General features: G+C 47.0%; 2 non-coding genes across 2 annotated transcripts; one reads left to right on the top strand and one right to left on the bottom strand.

Annotated features, from left to right (window-relative positions):
* The first annotated feature begins 9,064 nt into the window (after positions 1 to 9,064).
* TRNAS-GCU (transfer RNA serine (anticodon GCU)) lies at positions 9,065 to 9,146 on the top strand. The gene has a single exon. It is a non-coding gene; the product is annotated as a tRNA-Ser (tRNA).
* A 903-nt stretch (positions 9,147 to 10,049) lies between these two features.
* TRNAN-GUU (transfer RNA asparagine (anticodon GUU)) lies at positions 10,050 to 10,123 on the bottom strand. The gene has a single exon. It is a non-coding gene; the product is annotated as a tRNA-Asn (tRNA).
* Positions 10,124 to 26,746: the final 16,623 nt, after the last annotated feature.

Genomic DNA, 26,746 nt, shown 5'->3' with positions numbered 1-26,746 from the left:
CAGTGACCTGACTGCAAACTCACTGCTAAGATCAGTTAATCCACTTCCTGTCGGTGTTCTCACTGCCTGTCAGCAGCGGTGCGTCCATTGGGGCATAGGGGCGTAGCCCCACCAGCCACCATGGACCCGCATCGCGGCCGCAATCCTATTATCTATCCTAGTATGTCTTCAGTCTTCTAAATAAAAGCCGCCGGCGGGAATTGCGCAGGGGGGGTGGCCTGCTGCAGCTTGAGTGACAGTCCACACTCAGGCTGCAGCAGACCGTAGTGCGCAGTGACAGTCCCGCTGGGGAACTTACAGTGCGGATGCTTGGGAAAGTTGGAAACTTTCTCAAGCATGCGCACTGTAAGTTCCCCAGCGGGACCCAGGGGTGCTTGTTTGCTGCCACAGCCCGTGTTTCCAAAGGGCGACAGGGCGAGCAGCAAATGTGACCCCCTAGCCAATCCTGGCGCTGCATGCAGCGCCAGGATTGGCTGGTCCACCACGCAGCATCCATCAGTGGATGCCGCGCGTGGTGGGGGTGGGACATCCTGATCCTGTCTGACAAGGAAGATAATCGCGTGGTCGGAGGGCCCCAAAGTAACTAGCAGAAACCTGTGCTACTGCGTCGATTTTCTACTGGGGAAAGCTCTGCCTCTTACACACTTTATATAACTAGTCCAGTATCTTCTTCGGAGATGATGTGATTAAAAATGGAATTGACGTGGAAAGTCTCGCTCCATACACCCTTTATTTCAGAAGCTGTTCTTTTTCACCTTTGGAAGACACCGTGTACTACTGTTGACTTCAACTTGGCCTTAAACTGAACGCAAACAGCAGAAGGCGGCTGGCTTCCAGGATGCTGGTCACATGGATGGAAGATGCGAGAAAAGTCTGAGGTAATGTAAGAAATTGACAGTAAATATGCCTCCGTAATTTCTCGTTGCTCTTCCAGTTTTGAGAGTATGAAGCGGAGAACGATTAACTTTTTGTGCTAGCTAGCCCAGAATTTTGAAATTTAGGAGAGAATTAACGAGACTGTTATTGGCCTGCATTTTTGTGTGTTTTGGCTTTGAATAAAAACATTGATTTTATGAAAATGTTCTCTGGCTGTTTACATACCAGTTCACGTTTATTTAATATTGTGGATTTTTGAAAATGTTATTATAACAGGTATATGTGTATACTTTTGAGTGGATCTTCTGTGCTAAATTGAGGCTGGCAGTTTGTGAAAAATATGCCATTTTGCATTCTCGGCGACACACTATGATTTTTAATGACGTCTATAACATATACATTCTATTCACGGCTGGGGCTTGAGGGTCAAACAGGGGGGGGAAGGTCAGAGGGCAACAATCATGCCCCTTGATGTGTGGAAACAGATGGTTTACTCATCTAAACTCACTTGTGAGAGATTTCATGTCGGGAGTAGGAAAGAAGAGGGTTTCCCTGAAAACACTGCAGCGCAGCGTCCGTGAGGGAAGGGGGCCTGGAAGTCCCGAATTTAGAATTGTATCAATTAGCCTCCCAACTGCAATGGCTAGCGCAATGATTGGAGGGAGTGAATACGGAGGGGGCGTTTCTGTCTGTGCCCGGCTTACATCACACATTTTTGTTAGCAAAGATACTGGACTACACAACGGTGACCCCTTCCTGCCTCTGTTGCAGACTGCAGCCCTGAGATGATGGAAACGACGATGCATGTCCAAAATGATGGAAACCCCCAGATACACGCTGATCCTCCCACTGGTGAGCCTGCCTCATAAAGTTCCATGCTTGATATTTGGGCCGGAGCATCTGCTTGCTTGGACGGAGGTGGGGATAGAGACAGTAGGAGACTGCTATAGTGAGAACGCCCTGATCCCCTTTGAGGACTTAGTAGAAACAAATGGCCTCTCCGTGGGCCAGTTCATACAATATGAAACTCGGATATGCACCTTTGGAATGTTATGGGGCAGAGGTCGTGAAGAACTGGTGACACATACTCCGACTCCTACATGCCTTGCTCACCTTAGGCACAGCTGGACTCCAAGTAAATTGGTTTTTTAAGGCACTGATAGAGACCACTTTGATGCCCTTAACCAAGATTAGATCTAAGTGGGAACAGGCCTTAAACAAAGAATTCACTGATCAAGACTGTGGAAAAGTGCTGGCATGGCCTAAGTCGGTACAGCAACTGAAGTATACCCAGCTTAATTTTGTCAATATGACCTACATGACCCTGCACAGGCTTCAGACTATTCATGGAGCAGAGATGCGTAATTGCCCGAGGTGTACCTTCCGAGACGCAGACTGTATACACATGGTCTGGGACTGTGAGTTCTTGCGTCTGTTTTGGGGTGTAGTGACAACACAGATAGGCACCACCTTGGAGAGAGTAGTGGACAATTCCATCGAAGTGTGCTTGTTGGGCCTGTTCCCATACCTCCCAAGATGAAAAGTAGGGAACAAATTCATAGATTTAGTCATGGCGCTAGTGAAGAGACAGGTGTCAATGACATTGAAATCTAGTACAGGGAGACAGTTTGAGGCCTGGAGAAGGGACATCTCCAATTGGGCGGCGGCTGAAGGCCAAGCGTTGATCATATAAAAAAAAGAGTACACACTGGACGATGCAAGGAGGATCATGTACTTCCAAGTACTGACAAAAATTGAATAATTAAAAGCTTCTCTGCGGATCTAACAACCTAGCACAGAGTCGAGGTAGTTAGCCCAAATTTAGAACCATCTGATAAACGAACATATTTCTTATGTGCTCTATGAGAATTCCAGTGAATCGGATGGAGTATTGGAGCATTCACATATTATTGCCTGGGGAAGCATACATTGATCTTCGATTCTGGCTGAGACTAACGGCTATTTTGTGCACCGAAAAAATCTATTTGCCTGACAATATTAGATGGATCCTTATAATGATAAAATCTGAATCTGCAGACTTATACACCAACAGAAGGACCTTAGTTCCAGGAAATGTCCTAGTATGGCAGCTGTACTACTGGAATGCATTTACAAGGAATGTGGATGTTTTCAGGACAGGGGTAAAAAGGTGGCCAATTGCCCATTAAGGACAACCCCAAAAGTGTAACTTGTAGTATTTACATACCTTCTCAATCGGTTTGTTCAGCTCACATGCAACCTGTTATCTAGCAGTACATCTTTCCATGCATTAGGCATTGAAGTGATTCACTGAGAGCCACATATCTACCAAGTCTTTGGCTAATGGATTTTACAAAGAGGAAAACTGTTGCATTTTGTATAGAAACTGTAATATATAAACGTACTCTAGGGATTGTCTACATGTATAATTTAAAGTATTGGTAATAGTACAGGAAATCCACAACTTTTGGCGATTTACTGGTGTTATCTTTCAACCACAGTTGTGCTTAGCTTAAAGATCACTGGCCCCTGCTACTTCAGCCACAATGTGCAGCACTGCTTCTGCAAAGCAACAACAGGCAGAGTAAAGTTCCTTACCAGGAGTGACCCGGCATAACATTTACAAATTTAGGCTGCTGTGATTTGGGGGTTCACCATATGATTTGGCTCCACTGACCCTGCTGCTCTCCTGCTGCGGAACACAAGTATAAGATCTTGTGATAAAGCTTTGTGAGAAGTCTGATGCAGGTGTTAATCTGCACAGTCACTCACCATTTCAATCATCCACTCACCTCATTCATCCACCCAGTTACTGATTTATCAACCCATGTATAAACCCTTCCATTTATCCACTCTGGCATCTACTAAGCCACCCATCAGCCCATTCACCCATCCTTCGATCCACTAATCCACCTATCTGCTTATTCGCCTATCGAATCACTCACTCATGTACCCACTCATCCATCTACGCATAAACCCATTCACAAAACCAATATAATCACCCATCCACTGAAATGCATTTACTCGCTATTTCACCCATCAATCCACCTCCCCCCCGATCCGCCTCTCCGCGCCGATGTGGAGTGTGTGCCAATGTCACCTGGAATAGGATGGGCGCAGACAGCCTGATAAGTGAATCAATACCAGGCAGCACGTATGAGTTTCACTTTGAGGTGCTCCGCATAAAAGAGCAAAGGGTCACTCAGTGCCACTGAATGGTTGTTATAACGTTAGCAGATTGGAGACTAGAGGTGTGCAGAAATGTTTTGTGGTAACAGTTATGTGATGAAGTGGATTGGTAAGGAATACGGCAATACTGTGTCAATGGATTACACCTAATATTTTTTGTAGCTTTAAATCTAAAGCTTGTGGAGAGCTGGCAGGGGTGGTGTCATCAGTGAGAAGTATGAGCTGCACCAGACCATGAAGTTCAAGAGGAGGGTATTGACATCAAGCCCAAGTGCTAGACACTCGGATTTTTCAAAGTTCCTAGCGTGCGGACCGGGGTCATTAAAGCATGGGGGAGACGGGCACAGCTTTGGTGGGGGCAGACAAGGTGCTGGGACAGAAGGGGTTAACTTAAGGTCATAGATTGTGTGATATTGCACCTGGCAGATATAGAATGAGCGAGGGCACAGAGGGAGTGACGGGACAGGATGTCCTACCGACCTTGGAGCTGGGGAATCAGGTTTGGGTCTCGGCTTCGGCTCAACAACCTGTGATTCTGGGCAAATTACTTAATCTCCCCGTGTTTATCGAAAATGATGTGTATTGTTATTGGTGTTCATGTAAAGCGCTGCAATACCTTCTGGTCGAGTTCGCGCTATATAAAAACTGCAACAACAAAAAAAGCGGATGAAGGCTCTAAGATGGGGTTACAAGTACAAACCGAGTGGTATGCGCATGGGGGAGTGTGACGCAGTGGTAGACGGTGCACAGGGCATGGGTGCCATAGAGTGCAAGAGGGCAGAGAGTCCATCATAGCTCAGTGAAAGTGGGAAAAGTCGGAGAGTGGGCGTTTTGTTTTGTTCTGCTTTAGAATATGCTGTAGAACCTTGCATGGTCATTCTGTGATTATACTGAATAAGCATAACTGCACTTTCACAATTGCTTTATTAACCTTCCTGCTTTCTCAAATTTGCTTGAAAATGCACGATTTTTCTTCTTTTTTTCCAAAATTTTCTTGGGGGGGGTAACCCCCCAAACCCCGCTGTTGGGGTTCGGGCTCGCTCGCTGCACTCACTCGCTACGGTGCTGTATGCAAATCACTTTGCGCCCCACCACTTTAAAATCTCACCCACCGCCCCTGCTGCCTGTAGTGACCGGCCAGTGGTGCATCCGCCACTGACTTTTACGAATCAGTTACCAACCTCACATGGGCTCAGTGACATAATGTTCTTCTCGAGGATCAGCAATCTTAACCACACTTAAATCACCCCGACTAACACACTCGGACTGGTTTCATTTCCAGCAGGTGAGTTGCCACGAATCACCAACATCCCCCAGGTAGACTAGGGGGGGGTGGGGGAACTGCGCCTGCCACTGCAGGGATTTTTCCTCCTGTGAGACCACCCTGCCCAAAGTCGTACCTACGTCTACCGCATTTCACTAAATAGTAATTGTAATTGTAATTGTAATTGTAACTGTGTTTTGTATCGCGCCAAATCACCGACAGGTCTCAAAGCGCTACTGACCAAGTACAGCAACAAAGATGGAATGAAAGTACGTGGGTGTCTGATCTAAATAGCCGATTGTTGAGATGGAAAAGCGTCCTTGAAGAGTAAGGTTTTCAGGGACTTCCTGAAGAGGAGGAGGTTAGGTTCTCTGCGAAGCGCCTCTGGTAACTTATTCCAGGTGGTGGGGGCCTGAACTGAAAAAGATCTGCCTCCTTTAGTTGTTAGCTTGAAGCGTGGGCAGGATAACAGAAAAGATCCGGACGATCGCAGGGCGCGCTTTGGTTCGTATAGCTTGAGCCTTTCTTTTACATAAGCTGGCGCCTGTCCGTGGACTGCTTTGTGACAGATACACATACTCTTGAATTCGACTCTCTGCGCTATAGGCAGCCAGTGTAGCCTATAGAGCAGAGGGGAGGCATGAGACCTCCTCGGCAATCCAAAGATCAAGCGTGCTGCATCATTCAGGATAACCTGAAGACGATTGATGGAACTCTTTGGGAGGCCGAGGTACAGCGCGTTGCCATAGTCTATTCTAGACACTATGGTGGCTGATACGATGGTTTGCAGCATATTTCTCGAGAGCAAGGGGGCGAGTTTACGTAGTTGTCTGATCAGGTTGGTACAGGAGCCAACTACGGTGGATACTTGGTTGACCATCGAGAGTTCCTGGTCGATTTTCATGCCGAGGCTCTTAACACTGGGGCAAGGCTTTGGGGTAGGCCCTAACTCTTGTGGCCAAAACAAATCATTCCAGGGGGAAGTTGAGGTGGAAACTACAAGCACTTCCGTCTTATCTGGATTGATTTTCAGCAAATTGGACGACATCCAATTCACTGTAAATCGTAGAATGTCTTGGGCCAGGGACTGAGCCGATGGAGTATTATCGATACTCAGCAACAGCTGAGTATCGTCGGCGTAGTTAAATACTTTACAATTCATATTTGCCAGGGATTCAATCAATGGTTGTAAGTACATGTTAAATAAAAGCGGAGAGAGTGACGATCCCTGCGGGACTCCACGGGCCAGCATGCCCACATCTGAGACCTGGTCTGCCAACTGGATCTTCTGCGTCCTTCCTGTCAAAAAAGCTGTTAACCATTTAAGGGCTTGCTCTCCTATCCCACACCTAGCCAGTCTGTCCAGGAGCAATGCATGGCTGACGGTATCAAACGCCGCTGAGAGATCTAATAAAATCAGGGCGCTTGGCTTTTTACCGTCAGCCATGCATCTTAGCTCATCTAGTACCGACAGCATTACTAGTTCTGTGCTATGGTGGGCACGAAAGCCAGCTTGCCGCTCCTGGAGAAGATGGTGAGATTCCAGGAGGGATGACAGCGATTTTAATACATGCTGTTCTAGTACCTTTGACAGAAATGGCAGCTGGGAGATTGGCCTGTAGTTCTTCAGGTTAGTAGGATCTGCTCCGGGCTTCTTTAACAGGGGTCTGACGCGTGCCTCTTTGAAGGAAGATGGTAAAGTTCCAGTGGCTAATGAGGTATTTAGAAGGTCTAAAATTTGATCTTCTAGGAGCGGTATTGCCAGCCGAAGGATGTCAGGTGGGCAGGGATCGGCGGGGGAGCCTGATTTGGTGGATAATACAAGTTGTCTCAGAGTGGTGGAGTCGATTTCAGGGAAACTAGTGAGGACAGGGGATGGAGGGTGTGGAGGAAGTTCGGTATAGGAGACTGGGTTGTCCTTCTTGATATCGGACAGGATGGTTGCTACTTTTTCCAGGAAATAACCCTGAAAGGTCTCACACTCAATCAGAATATCAGCCTTTCCTTCCTTCTTACTCAGCTCTTTCAGGATTTGGAAGGTCTCTCTCTGGATGTTAGTAGCCTTATTGATGCGTGTCTCATAATAATCCTTCTTGGCTGATATAATGAGCTTTTTGTATGATTGAAACAGTAGTCTATATGATTCCCTGTCGGTATCCGTTTTGGATTTCCTCCAACATCTTTCAAGGTAACGAAGTTTCCTTTTTTGTACACGTAGGCCTTCAGTGAACCAGGGGGCTCCTTTCTCTGCACCTTTTACTTTTTGTGTTTTTTCAGGGGCTAGCTCATCGAGTGATTGCCCAAGGGTGGTTATTATTGCACCATACTTTGAGTTTAAGTCGGAGCTATCAGCGAGGATAGGGGAATTCTGTTTGTATTTGGGCAGAACTTTGGTTAAGGTCTCAGAAGTTACTTTCTTCCATTGGCGTACTCTTTTTGGTTTTAACGGTAGTTTGGCCTGGTAGATATTGTGCAGTAAATCGTATGAGATAAGATGGTGATCCGACCAAATACAAGGTGAAATACTTGTGATGACTGCTCTTGGTATCGAGGACCAGATGAGATCTAGGATATGGCCTTTTATGTGGGTTGGAGCTTCCACAAGTTGTGTTAATCCAAGGGCAGTCATGGTGGTCTGTAATGTCTGGACAGCCGGAGATTGATCACTTTTATCCCAATGAATATTAAAGTCACCCGTTACCAAGATGTTTTTATAACGTGTGCATAGATCAGAAATAATGGGGATAAAGAGATCATTAAACATGGGAGTGCTTTGGGGTGGACAGTAAACTGTTAGGATGATGAGACAGGAGTTATTCGAGGTAACTTTTATCCCTAGTAGGTCGACGATGTTTATAGTCTCTGCTAAGATTTTGGTTACCATAAATTGCTTTTTGAAAATCGTTGCTACTCCCCCACCTCGGGTCCCTTCAGGTCGATTGTGCCAGATCATATCATATCCGCTGGGAAGGGCGGCAATGATATCCGGGGAAGAGACATCGCTCAACCACGTTTCAGTGAGTGTTAGGATATCGATAGTCTCGTCCTGTAAGAGAGTAAAGATTTCCAGATGATGTTTATGTAGTGACCTGGTATTGAGGGTGGCTAACTTTAGAGGGGTTGAGCGGTTTAAATTCTTTCCGCTAGGAGGGTGCAGTATATGATTTTCCTTGAGAGTGGTACATATAGTAGGAGATGGAATATACCTGTCAGATTTCAGTGCAAGAAGGTCCGCAGAGGAGTAGCAGGTGCGAGTGCCAGAGTCCCTCAGCCCTGAGCCCGGTCGTGTGCGGACGGGCGCAGACGGGCAGGACTCTGGCGCAGGTCCGGCGCGTCCGCTGATCGCGTCCGCTGCGCGGAGCCATGACCGTCTGTTTATATAGCACTGTCAATGGCCTCAGTTACCTAGCCCGACCCAAGATGGCCGCCAAAACCGGCGTCCAGCGCTCTCGGCGTCAATACTCGGCCGAGAGCGGGACCGGAGCTGTAGGGAAGGGGCACAAACAATTTCTAGGCGCTGCTGAGCGCTGGGGGGTCCCAAACACCTATCAGAATCAGGTGTGATAAATTGCCAAATTGCGAGCAACAATGGTTAAAATACACAGTAAAAACAGGGAAAGACAAGAGACCTCCCGGCTTCCGCCTCAGGAGGGGGAAAGGTGCATGCAATGTCAGAATTATCAGTGATATGGAAAACCCTGTCCCCTGTGGAGCGTCCTCGAATAAAAAAGTTTGATAGCAGGCAACTTTCCTCAGGACGAGGTGGCCGAGTGGTTAAGGCGATGGACTGCTAATCCATTGTGCTCTGCACGCGTGGGTTCGAATCCCACCCTCGTCGGTGTCCTTTTGATAATCGCTATATATAGAAAATAGAACTCATTTCCCACCGTACCTGACTCACTCGACACGCCCCTTTAAAGAGGTACGAACACCTTGCAACATCCAGTAACTGGGGAAATCGCCTAATTTCTCTCTGCCTGAAACATACACATCACCTGACTGGCAGTGTCAGCTAGTGCTCATGTAAAGCACTCCAATGCCTTTGGCCGAGCTCGCGCTACAGAAAACTGCATCCGTCATTTAAATCCACCTTTAACTTCAGTATCAGTTAGTGGGGAAGAGGGTTCAGTGCATTCAACTATGCAATTCCCCACGGACGTCTTAACCTTTCACATATTCTGCAGACCAATTCAATCTTCTCGTTTTCACTCTGGCCTCAATTCCTTCTCTCCTGAGGCTTTAGTAGTCCATTTTAAACTCGTTTTGCACTTGTCAATCTTTCCTTTACAGTGCTTTCTACTTTTGCACTTAAGGAGCTATGTTTCTAGCCCGTGGCCAATCCCATAAATGGCCTCGAGATGTCGCTGTGCTACACCCAGTAAATAATATCTCGAAAGCTCACGCCCTGCTGCGGCAGGTGAAGTGCACAGAATAGAGACCAGCCTGTGAAATCACCTAGGAAACAGACACACACAGGTTTATTTACAATTTAACGTTTGGAGGTTACTGTTCATACTGTCATTATATGTCTCATAGTGCAGCCAGGAGCTGTCACCCAGCTGCAATATTTTATGGACAATTTGCTCATTCACGCAAATTCCAAGGGATCACGTGAAAGTTTACATTCGCACTCAACTTTACTTTCAGGAGAAGGGTAGTTTTGAATATACCATGGAAATGTAAATAAATCATGTTTGTATCTGAAGCTAAGGTACAGTTAAAATAAATGAATAAAAGAGCACGTCCCTGGGTGGGCTTGAACCACCAACCTTTCGGTTAACAGCCGAACGCGCTAACCGATTGCGCCACAGAGACTGCGTGTTACCATCATTTGCACTCATGAAAAAACGGTAGTGCGTGTGTGGTACAGTATCATAGTGTGTATGTACATTGTTCGCTGCACAACTCCAAATATGGGCCAACCTCATGCAAATAGCCTTGGTCCTGCTAAAATAAGAACAGTCCAGCTCAAACCAACAGGCCACATCTGCACTGAACTCGACCACAAGCCAATTTATTAGTTGTGTCTAGAACATATAGTTGTATAGAAGCTACGGTCGTGATATGGCACAGCAACGACAGGACCTGCGTCTGGATAAACGGGACAACTTACAGCTTGGACCACACCTGTGAGCAGCAGTTTAAGTTCTGTGTCCCAATGAGAAAATCCTGCCCTCATGGTAACTGTGGCCAGAGGAGCAGAATCAAAGACAATTTGCCTAGGATCCACCAGCTGACTACTAATACATATTAATTTGTTGTTACACAGTGTGGGGCTTATTTATGAGCCCTTGCGTCACTTTTGTGCCACCGGTGCGTCACTTTTTGTGACGCATCAGCAGCATAAAAAATGTGCCTTGTTGCACCATATTTACAAAGTGACGCAGCTAGGTAGATGTGTCACTTTGTAAAACCCTGCGCCAGACCTGGTTTTGGGTCCTTTTGTCACCTACAATATAGCGAGATTAATTTTTTTAGCAGGGCTCTGCTTCTAAAATGTATTGTTGACCAAAAGAAATTATGTTCAAATAATCATTTATTTGTATGGACAATTCAAGACTGACATTAGGACCAAAATGTATGATTGTATGAATGAATGATGAATGTATTGGCCAGTGTGAGAGTTGGATGTGTGGTGAATTTGTAAATTGTATTGTATGTAGCTGCTTTTTATGTAATGTTTTTCATGTGTACATGTAAAGATGTATGTTTTGCTTAAAAGAATAAATACTGTTCAACTAAGATATAAAAACATTTAATAAACTAGTGACATAAGTGAAAAACGGACCAGCATGTTTTATTCATAAAGGTCACCATCAGTATTTAAAAGTGACTTCCAGTACTGGCAGTTGTGTTGTTGATTTGGTATATTAGGCTTAGCCTTGCTGGTATGAAGCCAAGACCCTGTGTGTTTTTTTGCGTTTACATTATGCCTGCGCGAGGTATAATGTATGCAGGGGGGGCGTTCTGACTCAAGAAAAGGTCATAGAAGTGACGTAGTGAAATCTAGATTTCACTGTGCCACTTCTAGTTCGCAAATGCGTCAATTTCTTATGCCTGACCCATGGCAGGCGTAAGACTGACGCAGGCACATTTCACATTGGACTTGCCTATGTGTAATGACCCTTTGCTAGCGTTGGGTCACTTTTGTGACACACTCCAGCAATGCGTCATTTTTGCACCTACAGATACATCAGAAATACTGAGGTATCTGTAACTCCTTGCGACAAGATGCGTCATACTGTAAATATGACGCCTCATTGGTGTCGCAAGGAGGGCGCAATGAAAAGTGACGCAACACTGTTTTCTCACAGCGATGCGTCACTTTTCATAAATGAGGCCCTATATCTCTAACGAAATGGACAAGGAAAAGCATGATTGTGAGTTGCACCGGCTTGCTTTATTGATCACCACAAACTGCGTTTCAGATAGCTCAATGGGTTAAGGCAACTGATCAATAATACGGTTAATAGATCTCAGGTAGTAGGTTTGAATGATAAAACAGCGTGAAGGGTTAACTTGTCTTATTTATTGCATTGCCTGCAACCAGCTTGTCGCAGGTTTGTATTCCATGTCAAATAGCTCAACAACATTACCATTTTTTGCAGGTGAACTTGTTCACAAATCAAATCATGATAAATAAAATTCAGAGGCTTTTGTCCTCTCCAAACATTTTGCATGTGACCTAAATAACATATATGTCAGTCCTATCAGATTTTAACCCAATCTTCCATTCTATTGTTAATAATGTGGTTTCATTGATTTAGGAAGTTGTAATAATCACTTAAGTTCCCAATAAACAATTGCCCTTAATGCTTTCTTGTTTGCTGTATTGATGGCCGTTTTACTGTAATTATTCCAGGGGTCGAAGTGGGAGGGATCTGAGGGGCATAAAGTGTCCATACTTTTTTAATTTTAGAAAGACAGTTCCCAACTTTTTGTGAAAATACGACCTCCTAGGGATGGTTAATTCCGGCAGTTGAAATGCTGCAGCTAAAGTTAAAAATAACACCAAAGCACACACTAGTTATTTAAAAAAAACACTTGATAAGAACAAAGTTCACACACTTCTTTGTTGATTCAATGAAGTGTCTCCATTAATTATTCAAGAAAACAACAAGCTGATGAGAGGCAACACAAAAGAATAACAATGGGTTAAGACTCAGAAAGAAGAGTTCGTTTGCAGATGTTGTTGGTTTCTGATGCAAGTCCTTTATTTGAAACAAGCCTTTAAATCCTTTTGGATACAGCTAATGCGTTTCACCCTTCAAGAGGACTTCTTCAGGGCTGTAAATACATACAACATAACTCACTTTAAAATCCTACTAAACAGTAAAGTAATGACTGTCAATCTGCAAATGTAAAGGGAGAGTGGAAGCCGGTATTGACTTTAATTGATGGAACTACTTGAATCTTCCTAATGACACAGAATTATTCTTTGTGATAGGTATTTTAAGGGTGCTGTCAGCTAAATTAAGAAGTGTGTGTTTTTAAGAGACAGTAATCAAAAAGCTGCTTCTTGATGCCAGACATTTATTCTTTTTGAGTGGTATTGTGAGTGAGCTACCAGCCTAGCTGTGTTATATGTGCTTTTAAAAGACAGTTATAAAAAACAAAATGCACTTCATATAGTTCTGGTATTACTAAGATCTATATTTTGGAACCACTTTATTATCTTTAACTTTTTCGCACATTTTGAAGAAATTTATATTATGCTCTGTGTAATACAAGTTTAAAATAATAAGGTATATGTACACAATGCTTAATGTCCCAGATTGGGACCTTGTAGAACTAAATATACACACGTCACTATTCTCCATGGCACCAACCAGGATTCAATTCTGTGGCTCGCAGGTGCAGGTCTTTCACTATAATATAGGTGTCATAATGCACAATACCGCATTTCCCACTGATTAGCCTACCTTGCATCAGTTTCCCATTTGAACTGTATGTTATTTTATAAGTAGTTACCTGAAGGTGAAAGGCCAAAAAATGTACAGAATATTTAATTGTTTTAGTTGTTTTTTAGCCACGCATTTGACCACACCCCTACCCCTTACTCTCCCTGCTCCCATTGTGCACAGCATCACAGTTCATTCCCAAAGGTTTTTTAAATGCACTTCGACCACTGAATTATTCATATATCAAGCCCATCATAAACAGGAACATATCTTTGTAAACGGGTCCATCATATGTTTCACAGGCCAGGTCGCTCCGCCACCGCGTCAGCATCCCCCTTGCTGCCTCTGTGATTCCAGCTTTTTCCCGCCGTTCTTGCGCTTTCCTGCTCCCGCCGCTGCCTCCCCTGCGGCCCCGCCCCTGTGCCTGATTCGCCACCCGCTCCCCCTCCCAGCTGCTCCTCCCTCCCTCGCACCCTTCTTAAAGGAGGCCGCTGCACGGCCACGCACTGCTGGCGTGCTGCTGGCGCGCCGCTGGCGTGCCTAAGGCAAGCCTGTCTGCGCCCGTCCGTGCCTGGACCGCGCCCAGCACCAGAACCCCTGGACCCCACACTCGCCGCAATGCCAGACTCAGATACGACACCGACTCCCTCCACGCACTCAACGCCAGCCGACACAACACCTGCTTCCAGGCCGCCCCGAAACGGACACACGGACCCTTCTCCTGCCGCACCTGCAGCTTCACCTGTGACAGACCCACCAAACCTCCTAGAACTAGACCCAACCACCTCCGCTGAATTCTGATCAACACCCGCTCCGCACGCAAACACGCCATCGAGCTCTGGGACCTGCTCGACACCTTCGCCCCAGATGTGGCCTTCCTCACAAGACCTGGTGGAACCACTCCTTGGCACCCAAATTCGCCATAGCCATCCCGGACGGCTACAAGATCACCCGCAGGGACCGCGCCAATGGAATTGGAGGAGGAATAGCCATCGTCTACAAGTCCACCCTCAAGGTCACCATCCACGCAGACGACACCCTCAACACCGCCGAACACCTGCACTTCCGGATCCACACCGACCCCAACACCACCCTCAGAGGAACACTCGTCTACAGACGCCCCGGACTCCGGGCTCAGTTCAGTGACTCCATCACCGACCTCGCCAGCACCCACGCACTCGCCTCCACCGACTACATCCTCCTCGGGGACCTGAATTTCCACCTCGAGAACAACAACGATGCCAACTCCGCCACTCTGATCGAAAACCTTGCCAACCTCGGCCTCGGACAACTCGTCACCCCACCCACGCCGCAGGCCACACGCTGGACGCCGTCTTCTCCACAAGCACCCACGTCGCCTTCAAGCACACCTCCGAACCCCACTGGACCGACCACCGCTGCATCCACTTCACCTTCAAAAAACCAACCACGCACCATCGCACCCAACAGCTGTCGCGCCGCTGCTGGAACAAAGTCACCGAAGACCAGCTGACCACCACCCTCGCCCAGAACCCACCCATCGACCCCACCTGCCCTGACGCCGCAGCCCGCAACCTCAGACAGTGGATCGACGACTGCGCCAACACCCTCGCCCCACTCAAGAGGCCATCCAACAGCCACGCCAGCAGGAGAGCCAACTGGTTCACCGACGAGCTCCTGACCTCCAAACGCACCTGCCGTAAGCTGAAGAAGAAATGGCTCCACAAACGAACACCAGAAAACCACGCAGCCCACAAGGACACCACCCGCAGACATCACCACCTCATCGGACTAGCCAAGAGATCCTCCTTCAAAGACTGCCTGGATAACAACGCACACGACAGCAAAGAGCTTTTCCGTATCGTGAAAGAACTCTCCAATCCCGACGCCAGCGCCAATGACATCCCGCCCTCACAAGAACTGTGCGACTCACTAGCCATCTTCTTCCATCGCAAGATCGCTGACATCCACGACAGCTTCAACTCCACGACCGCACCAACGATGCACGACTCCACCACCCCCGCGATCACCAACAGCGCCAACCACCTGACCTCCTGGACCTACACCAACGACAAGGAGACACGCAAGATCATGAACTCCATCCACTCAGGATCTCCGTCAGACCCATGCCCACACCACGTATTCAACAAAGCAGAAGCGGCCATCGCGCCCCAACTACGGAAGGTCATCAACATCTCCTTCGAAAAAGCAACATTTCCCGAAAGCTGGAAGCACGCCGAAATCAACGCCCTCCTAAAAAAGCCCAAGGCGGACCCCAAGGACCTCAAGAACCTCCGACCCATCTCCCTGCTCCCATTTCCTGCAAAGGTCATCGAGAAAATCGTCAACATTCAACTGACCCACCACCTCAAAGACAACAACATCCTGGACCCGTCCCAATCCGGATTCAGATGAAACCACAGCACCGAGACAGCCCTCATCGCTGCCACAGACGACATCAGACGCCAACTGGACAACGGCGAAACATCAGCCCTCATCCTCCTGGACCTGTCAGCCGCATTTGACACGGTCTGCCACCGCATCCTAAAGACACACCTCCAAGAAGCCGGAATCCAAAAGAAGGCTCTTGACTGGACCACGTCCTTCCTCTCCGGCAGAACCAAGAGCGTCCGCCTCCCACCTTTCCGGTCAGAAGCCACCAACATCATCTTGGCGTCCCCCAGGGCTCATCCCTCAGCCCGACACTGTTTAACATCTACATGGCCCCCCTCGCACAAGTGGCCCGCCACCACAACCTCAACATCATCTCCTACGCCGACGACACCCAGCTCATCCTCTCCCTCACCAAGGACCCCCACACCGCCAAAACCAACATTCACGAGGGCATGAAGGCCATCGCCGACTGGATGAGGAGCAGCCGTCTGAAACTGAACTCGGACAAGACGGAGGTCCTCATCCTCGGACCCACCCCCTCAGCCTGGGACGACTCCTGGTGGCCGACCGCTCTAGGAACAGCACCGACACCAACCGACCATGCACGCAACCTAGGATTCATCCTCGACTCCTCCCTCTCCATGTCCAAGCAAGTCAACGCCATCTCCTCCTCCTGCTACAACACCCTACGCTTGCTCCGCCGGATCTACAAATGGATCCTGACCGAAACAAGAAGAACAGTGACACAGGCCCTCGTCAGCAGCAGACTGGACTACGGCAACGCACTCTACGCAGGAATCCTAGCCAAACACCAACGGCGGCTACAACGCATCCAAAACACCAGGGGGCGGTGGCAGGAGACCCTGCTGCTGCTTTGAATGAATGATTTAAGTGAGCTGTTCTTGGTCACACATGATGCAACGCGCTGTGTTGGCATAAACATATCTTTGGGTTTATTTACAATTTGTAAAATATTTCAAGAGTTTCCAGGAACATTTTCCAAAAACACCATAATGCATTGGCCTGGAATGGAACCTGGGCCTCCCGCGTGGCAGGCGAGAATTCTACCACTGAACCACCAATGCTTCCTGTGATATACCCTATGTGAGATCTTATTTATGTATTGAAGAAACCGGTGTGATCCCTCAGGTGGTATGTTTTTTAAATTTATATTTGTTGCAACATTATTGTACATGATTTGAAAGAAGAAACTGTCACATGACACGTAGTGAGTCAAAGGGCTCCTTACCAACCTGGCACCTTTAGTCGAACTCGGCTTTCTATACAAATGCATTGGACAGAGAGACTTTTTTTAACACGCATAAAATGTTAAAAGGGAAACTACAATTTCCAGAATACATTTTTTTGTTGGGAAAAACAGGACAGTTGGAGGCGGATTATCTCGATGGATCATATTGCAGCTGTGCGAGGTTTCCCCCTCAGCCCAAACCTTTCCAGTCTCAGCCCACAGGATCTGCACGACTTTGAGAACACGTCTCTCCTCCGCTCTGCTGGTAGGTCGCCCCATCCCGAGACAACTACACAGAATGTCTTCAGTACACGTCACGTCAGCAGTACTTACGGTTCCTGCTTGTGTCCGCTTCTGGGGAGACATGCCAACACTATGCAAACAATCCACATTTAAGTATTCCATGTTTAGGGAACATTGGGCTCTACATAATGAATTATCACATACACGCTAGTCTGATTGTTTTTAAACCTCATTTGTACATAACACCACTAAAATATGGATTGCGCATCCACCGGATAAAGACAGAGCCGGCCACCAACATCAACGCGTCGAAAAGGGACACTTTAGCAAAACAAAAGGGACAGATTACAAAGCAAAAATCCGGGTTCCAAAGTTGCTTCATTTTAGCCAAAAGAAACCCGCTGTCTACAAAACGGCCCTTGACTCTCACGGCTGATACCTCGCATTTTTAGTGCACCACTTTGTATGTTTAACAGCAAAGCTTGAATACAAGTTTGCATGCTTAAGGGCAAAAAAGATTCAGAATTAAAGAAAGCAGCTTGCATATTTAATAGCAAAGTTTTAAATGGAAAAAATGGTATATTTAAAAACAAAATTGAAATTTGAGTTGGCCGGGAATCGAACCCGGGTCAATTGCATGCAAGGAAGCTATGCTCACCACTATACCACCAACGCTTCAATATCTTGTTAGGTTTCGACCTGGGAGTTGCAACTGCGTAGCAGTTGCTCCTCCCACGGCGAAACCTCATGATCCTACATATTGACTTTGGTTCCGCCTCGGTCTCCCATTGGCTAGCTCCATAAATGAAGGCTAGCCATTGGGAGACAGAGGCTGTCAATCACGCTTTCTCTTAAAAACGCGATTCAGGGGCGTTTCGCTGTGTTTTTTTAAGCCCCGCCCCTTTGTCCCGGGCCGCGCTGTGATTGGCTGCCGGCCCGGGACACCCCCGTGATGTCATTCCCGGGCCGTGCTGTGATTGGTTGGCCGGCCCGGGTCATCATGCCTCCCTGCAAACTTTCAGTCTGCATTAGGCTTTCAAACAGTCCTTCCCTAGTGCGACAGAAGTGTTGTTTGCTGTGTTGGTGATTCAGCTTTCACATGCTGATAATTTGAATTTCCTTATTAAAGACTTTTGTGCAAAATCGCAGCATTGCTTCGTATCCTGCAGATTGATGGGCCCCAAGGAGGTAGCACTCTGCCAGCGAGCGATGGGCTTCGAACTGAAAACATAAACTTGACAACAGCAAAATAAACCCGGCAAACAACAACAGAAATGTGGTGATTCACATAATTACAAGATAAGAAACATCAGGGGAGGAAAGCACGTTGGCAAATATTGCGGACGCTTTACAGTGTTTAGCTACACTGGTTGTTTCTCCCGCAGGATCCCTGGCAGCCCGGCATTTCCACTTTACATTCCGATTCGTGCCCACGGTGGTGGGGGTTGGCAGCAAGACACGCTTCAGATAAACATCATACAGACACAAATCGACACTGCCCACCCTTCTAAAAAGCTCTCTCCATATCCCCCTATTTGCGGGATAATGCGCTTTCACCGTGTCAGCCGGCCCATTCACGCAGCGCCATTCCTCACACATTCCGGCCGATTGCATCTGTCTCATCCCCTTTCATCTCCGCCGCTCGGGATTCTTCACGAGACAAGGCCTCGCCTAATGCTTCCGCCCTGCTTACGCGTCTGCGTCTGCCAGAAACACTTTGCGCGCCTCTGCCTCACCCCCGCCCAGTATGGAGCCACCGGAACCTGTGCCGGGTTATTCATTTTGCATTAGCATCCACTTTGCAAAACACGGGGCGTATCCATTGATAAATTATTGAGAGGCAAAATGCTACAAAACATACATAAACGTTTGCGACCAGGCCTTCGGAAGACACAGTTCGGCATTAGTGCTTCGCAAGCACATCTTTTTACCATGACTCTTTTTAGCTCATTTACTTTTATCTGGAAAGATGACATTTGTGTGAAAGCATGCACAGTGTGTTATTTTTTTTTTTACCATACGTGTTTTTCAGTAGTCTGTTGTACTAAGTATTTTGTACTGTTTTTTGTTAAATGTATGAGAGATAAAGGACTGCTTAGTGCACTATGGCCTGGATCAAAATAAACAGCCAGGCCCACAACGCATGCCACCCTCCAACTACAAAAACATTTGATGCGCAAGAAATAAGTCAACCTACAAGGAAAGAAGGTGTGGGTGTGTGTGTGTGTGTGTGATTTCTCCTGGGTGTGTGTGTATGTGACTGCTCCAGAGTGTGTGTGTGTGTATGTGACTGCTCCAGAGTGTGTGTGTGTGTATGTGACTGCTCCAGAGTGTGTGTGTGTGTATATGTGACTGCTCCAGTGTGTGTGTGTGTGACTGCTCCAGTGTGTGTGTGTGTGTGTGTGTGACTGCTCCAGTGTGTGTGTGTGTGTGACTGCCCCAGTGTGTGTATGTGACTGCTCCAGTGTGTGTGTGTGTGGGGGGGGGGTCTCTGGGTGTGGCTGGCTCTGGGTGTGTGGGTCTGGGTGTGTGTGTGGTAGTAATTGCTGTCTGCTGAGCTCGTCCGTAGGGTACAATAGTTCTCACATTTGCGAGATATTAAGCTATTGGCAATGTAAATGACAATGCCATTTATTTATCTGTTTTCAAAACCAACACATAAATACAAATTTTGTCATTTACAATGCCAATAGCTCTAACTTCTCCAAAGGCGAAACCGTTGCATTGTAAATGCTTGTTTATATATCAGATTACATCAAGCTGGTGTACCAGAAGTAGGATAGAGAATCTGTACAGTGATCAGGAATGAATTTGGGGAAACACAACAGATAAACAAGTCAGTTTCTTCAAAGGCTACAAATCCTAATCCAGGGGCATCATAAAGGTCCTCCCATCCCTCTCCCCTACAAGCTAACAGCAGCTAGCACAAGCGTGGGGTTTTTTATGGGCTCCTCGATCTTCAACTTAATATAAAAGCTCAACATTAACACTAAAAAGAAGAAAAAAAGGGGTTGATATGAAAAGGGAAAAAAGGATAGATGCATAAGTGGCTGGAGGAGTTGGTTGAAAGGATGGGTGGGTAAAAAGGTAGGATTGATGAGTGGGTGAAAGCTTGGTGGGTGAAAGGATGGTAGAGTGGGAGAAATAATACATGCATGGATGGGTGGGTAAAAGGATTAATGGACGAGTGGGTCAATGGCTAGAATGGTAAAAGGATGGTTGGGTGGGTGAAAGAATGGGTGAGTGAAAGGATGCATGGATAAGTGAGTGAATGAATGGGTAGATGAAAGAATAGATGGATGTGTGTGAAAGGATGGGAGATTGAAGGAATAAATGGAAGGGAGGGTGAAAAGATGGATGGGTGGGTGAGAAGATGGGTAGACGAGTGGGTGACTATTATGGACACTAAGGATACTGGAGCCCAACATGTTATTCTGGACTCCCGTGGGCAGCAAATTGTCTGGTTGATCAGGAGGAAGTAGTCTTCGAGGAAGTTCACTAGAGAATAAAAGTAGCCACCACCAGGCAGGAAATGGTGAGTAGAGCCATTGGAAATTAACTGAGTTTGTGTGCATTGTGAGGATAGGACTGAAGTAAGGAGGAAACGGCATAGGAAAACGCATTGGTCAGCTGAAAAGAGTCACCCCAGGACAACCAGAAATCTAAGACACCCCCAAAAAAGGACTACCCAGGTGAAAGATGCAGACCAAGGGTCTCAGGATACCCCTTTCTCTAAGATCCCTTGGAAATCCTAATCAGATATTCAGCTCTCCCCGTTATTATAAGACATTGCCCTGTTGGTCTAATCCATAAGGCATTTTGTGCTGAAACATTTTTGAGGAAAAATCTAGACTCAGGTCATTGGGTAGTTTGCCATTAACAATTGGAAGCAAGTGCAAGACTTGGGGATCTAATCAATCTTTTACCTGTAGGCACTTTAGCGCCTTGACTTTCTTCCTACCCAAGACTGTGGTCTGTAGGCGCATCAGCCCCTCTTTTAGAATTCCCCTCCACAGGGGAATCTGCAGGGTCAGGGGTATCCAAGTCTCCGGAAGGTCAGTGTTTAACTGATAGGTTGGCTGCTTGGAATAGTAGGTTTACTGATAATGTCGATTGTGAAGGCCTTCCTTTATCAAGCCAACCTTGCCAGCTATTCATTTCAAACATTGGCCCTCCAGCTGTTCCCGGGGTGTCTATGTTGGACGTGTTATTACTTATGTAGAACACGTACATGTGATTTTTGAATCTGTGGTCTTAAATAACGATGAGTCAAAAAAGACACAGCGTTATAAAAAATTATTTTAGAGTAGCTTAAGGCAATTAGTACACGCATGCCCTCTTTGTTTCATTCAATTAAGATAATAGAAAGGAGGGACAAGTCGTGTGCATCAGCATAAAGAGGTAGAAGTCGTTTCTGATATATTTATTTCCAAGATCCTAATGCTACTCAAAAAAAGATGAGATTATGTATTTTACTACAAAAATCCTCTGACCTCTAACACAAAGAAAAGTTTAAAGAATAAGCCTTAAAATATTAAATAATACCTTTGCATACCTTTGCATATGAGGGGAAAAGGGGACATGAGAAGAGCTCCAAAACCCTCTTGCACATAAAGGGAAATGTATTTACTACAAAAAATGTAAACCCTGGATAACCTCAAATGGTTGGAAGTTCCCTAGATTCACCCAATAATCTATATAGTTCATGAACAATTGGTAGGAACAACCGAATAGTGTATAGTGGTCCGTCTAGTAATGTTGGCTCCTCGCAGTTTCCATCCAAGTTGCATGAACCAGAATGCAGGTAGTGAAACGGGATTATCAAAACAACATCTAGGAAGATATGGTTACACATAAAATAAATTCTTCAAGGAAGATGGTTAAATTCCCAGGGGACTCAAAAACACAAGATGACTACTTAGTATTATATTTTGACACGTAAAAAGGAAGGGGGTAAAGGAAGACGGCAAGACCGATAAACAGATCAACATTGTGTGATGTTGGAGATATCCCCTAAATAAGGTGCAGACACTAAGTGGGGCAAAGAGAATTATTTATTATAATTAGCACAAGAGAGCGCCGGGAACACGTCCAGAACGCTCAGCAATCGGCGCCTAATGCAGTTTCCAAGATTACCGCAGCGCTCTACGTCATCGCGTATCCCGCGACGACTAGAGCGCGACGCTACATATCTCCCTTCTTTATATAACAGTTACAAACCATAAGTCTTTCTCTCGGGTCACAGTTATTTCACTTCACCCAGTTCATAGTCTCTGTATTTGGCAGGCCTTACTACGTCTTACCGGAGTGGAGGCGAAACTCTCAGAGTTGCTCTCTGCCTGGCTCACCAGTCTCCTTCCAGCTCCCTTGGGACTCTCTCTCTCCGCGGCCTCACCAATCTTCTCCCTATGTACTCCCATGACTGGATTGTCTCCTTCCTCATGCTCAACTCCTCTTCCTTCGTCTCCTGGGTCTTCTTCTCCTCCGTGCGTTAACTCGCTGTCTGTGGGTGAGCTTTGGCTCTGTTGCGTCTTTGATCCTTCTTCTCTGGTCCACTGCAATATCTTGTTGCATTTGGACCTGCGATCCTGTGACCAGACATTTCCGTCGTTAAGCAATGCTGCTCTGTCCTACACCTCTTTTACTTGCAAGGGCAGGCTGTATTTGCTGTCCCCTTTCCTTCTCAACTGAGCAAGTTTGACTCTGACCCACTCTCCTCTTTCTAGTGAGGTCTCCTTCACATTGTGTCCCTTATTGTAGTGCTCCGTGCATACTCTTTGTGCTCTCTCCAAGTTGTGCTGAACCACTGCTGGTGACCATTTACTAGTGACTGTCTTTTCCTTCCACGCCAGGTTGTCCTTGGTGAACGGGTTGCGTCCTCTTAGGATTTGGAATGGACCGTATCCCGTACCCGTGGGTGTAATTCGGTAGGAACCACAGCATACTCCGCACTTCCTTTTCCCAATCCTTGCCCATTGCTAAGGCAGCTTGTATGGAACCCATTATGACCTGATTAAACCTTTCGGCCAGACCATTGCCCGCCGGGTGGTATATGGATGTGTGCTTTGCCTTGATTCTGTTTCGTTCCATGTATTTGTACCACTTTTCCGAGGTGAATTGGGGTCCATTGTCACTCAGAATGGAGCGGGTATGCCTTCTTGGAGGAAAGTGGCCGTAAGAAATATGAGGACTGTTTTCGTGTCCATCTCCTCTTGTATGTCTACTTCTGGCCACTTTGAATACCTATCGATGAGAACGCACACGTACTTCGGGGTTCCCTGTGCATCCAGTACTGGTCCCAGAATGTCTATTGATAACTCCTCCCAAGGATTTGCAGGGTTGTCTAACTTCCCCAGGGATGGCCATAGTAGGGTCTGAGATTTGTCTGCTCTCTGGCACTGGTCACATTCCCTTACGTGCCTTTCAATCTGGATGTCCATTGCCGGCCACCAGTACACCTGTTCGGTTCTCATCTTCGTTTTCACGATACCCAGGTGTCCTTCATGCAGTACAGCTAGCAGGTGTGGTATCAATGGCGCTGGTGGAACAACTTTGTTCCCTCTAAACAGGAATGTCCCTTGATCTCCTATGGACAACTCCTAACGCACCTCGAAGAATTTCCTGAGTTCTGCTCTGAGATGCTTTTTTTCAGGCCATCCTTGTAGCAGGAAGTCCTTGACGACTTTGATGTCTGGATCATTTTCATAGGCTTTTTCCCATTCTTGACTGCTTATCACTTTCTCTTGGTCTTCTGCAAAAGCCACACGGACTTCATCCTCGTCCGCGCTGGTCGGGGCATCTTCCATCGCTGAGGCTCGGCTATCAGCTACCTTATTCCTGGTTCCTGGGATGTACTCCACATCATATCTGTAGTCTAACAGCTTTAGCATCATCTTGGCGTCGCGGGTTGTGGCGCTAGCATGACCACAGGACGTGAGTACTTTGACCAAGGGCTTATGATCTGTCTTGAGCTGGAACCTCATGCCCCATAAGAATTGGTGGAATTTCCCCATTGCCCACACGACTGCCAGCATCTCTTTTTCTATCGCACTGAATGTTCTGTGGGTGATAGGGACCTCGACGCAAAACTGATGGTCGCCACAGGGGCGGCTCTAGGCTCATGGCAGCCCTGGGCAGGGAGTGTAGGTGGGGGGCCCCCGGAGGAACAGGTAGGGGGCCCCCGGAGGAACACAGGCATGGAGGCCAGTGAAGAGGGGGGGGGGTCAGGGTGTTTGGAAGTGGAACAGAGCCGGAGGCCGCCAAATCCCTGCCACGGGCCGCCACGCAAATATGTATCCATCCTCGGAGGATTATTATATTAAGGATATATATATTTAGGATATATATTGGTGTGGTGGCCCCTGGAGTTTGGTGGCCCTGTGCAGGTGCACAGCTTGCACATGCCTAAGGCCGCCCCTGGTCGCCATCTTTCCATTATTCCTTAATTGCATAAGGACTGCCCCTAGTCCCCTTTCGCTTGCATCAGTAGTCAATATGGACTGTCCCTGTGGATCATATCCTAGAAGGGGCACTGCTTTGCTGACGTCGTCCTTGATTTTCTGGAAGTCTACTTGTGCCTCTTCTGTCCATGTAAATGTTGTTTTGTCTCGTGTGAGCTGCCTCAGATGGTGCGTCTTGGTGGCAAAGTGCTGTACAAACTTACTGTAGTATTCGGCCATCCCTGAGAATTACCGCACTTTCTCTTTGTTCTTCGGTGCGGGTGCCTCACATATCGTCTTGACGTTGGTTTGTTTGGGTGTAATGCCTTTTTCACTGATCTCATGCCCTAGGTAGGTGACTGACGTCATTCCAAACCGGCACTTCTCCCACTCGGCCGTCAGACCATTTTCTTCCAAAACTTGCAACACCTTTGCCAGCTTTTTGTCATGGTCGGTTTGTTCCTTGCCCATCACCAATATATTCATCCTGGAAGTACTGTACTCCCTCTATGTTTCTGAACAGTCTGCGCATAAGTTTTTGGAACACTGCCGCTGCTGACGCCAGGCAGAAGGGCATGCGGCGGAACTGGTAGCATCCGAAAGGTGTTATGAAGGATGTCAGTGTCCGGCTCGTGTGGTGTAGAGCTATCTGGTGATAGGCTGAAGTGAGATCAATGGTGGAAAACCATCTTATCCCCTTTGTTTTGGCCAGCATTTCTTCTAGCCTTGGTAACGGAAACTTCTCCACGATGATGCACTTGTTCAGTTCGCGTAAGTCCACACATAGACGGACTTTGCCATTAGGTTTCATCGCCACTACTAACGGGGCCAGCCATTCTGATCAGGTTATCGGTTCGATGATCCCGTTGTCTTCCAATCTCTGCAACTCCAGTTGTACTGCATCCCTGACCGCTACGGGTATATTCCTTACTCTGTGGGAAACCGGCGAGGTGTTCTCCTTGAGATCTATTCTGTGCGTGAATTTCACCAGCTTACCCACTTTTCCTCCGAACACAGTGGGGAATTCGCTTTTCATCTTGTAAAAATTCGGTAGATGTTCTGTGCTGGTCATCAGGACTTATGTGTCCCCTCCTGGGTTTAATTGTATGCCCAAGTCCCCTTGATCCATCCACCCTAGAACAGATGGACCTTTCTCAGCCACATATAGTTTGCACTTTGCACTGAGATCTTTGAACTCGAACTTCAGGACTCGATATCCTACCATTGGAATGGGTTCTCCTGTAAATGTGACCCGGTGTATGTCTGGGAGTTGGAGGTGCGATCCTAGGCTAGCTTTGAAATCCTCGCTCCACACTGACCGTTGTACGATGGTATACAGGGAACCTGAATCTGCCACCATCTTAATCTTTACACCTCCAATCACCATATCACACTGTGGCTTCTTGGAGTGTCTGCAGTCAATACCTAGTACTTGTTCTTTGACACACAGTACGTTGTCTTCTTCATCCATTCCTCCTTCTTCTTCAACTCCTAGGTCTTGCGTCACATATTTTACTGTTGGTCTCTTCAGCTTGCGGCGACACACCTTTTCAAAGTGTCCCACAATTCCACAATACATGCATTTCGCTCAGAATGCCGGACAACGTTTGTCGTATGCCGCATGGGACGGGCTTCCGCATCTGTAGCACGTGGTTGTGCCCTCTTTGTTCAGTTTCTTTGGCTGTGAGGGTCGCGTAATCCATTTATTTTGCACCCTTCCTTCTCCTGCAGTCGTTTTGCCTCTCTCTGGTGGTTCTGCTTCGTCGACTTTATTGACCATGGGTCTCGTGGTGGTCTCTCTCTTCGCTGCATCTGCACATCGTTTGGAAAGTTATGCCTTTCTCACCATGGCTATGACTTCCTCCAGGGTAGCGTCTCCGTTCACCTCTAGTTTGTCCTGGATTGCTGTGTTTGTCGTGTGCATGACTATTTGGTCTTTGAAGAATTCATCATGCAAAGATGCCAAATTTGCACGTGATTGCTAATTTCTTTAGTGCTGCGACATAGTCGTCTATGAATTTGCTCGTCGCCTGTTTCCTCTGTTGGAGGTTGTATCTGTCTATGGACGTGCACACTGCTGGTCTATAATGGTTGTATAGGTCCTATATCGCGTGCCGAAACACATTATCATCTGCGGCCTGTCGCGGAGTGGGGACTAGATTCTGAAAGACTCTGACTCCTTCTGGGCCTAAATTGTGCAGTAATATTCTCTTCCTCCTCTTGCTGGGAAATG

This window comes from Lissotriton helveticus, chromosome 12 (assembly GCF_964261635.1).
Source record: "Lissotriton helveticus chromosome 12, aLisHel1.1, whole genome shotgun sequence".
NCBI classification, from domain to species: Eukaryota; Metazoa; Chordata; class Amphibia; order Caudata; family Salamandridae; genus Lissotriton; species Lissotriton helveticus.
This window is presented reverse-complemented; position numbering and strand designations above follow the sequence as displayed.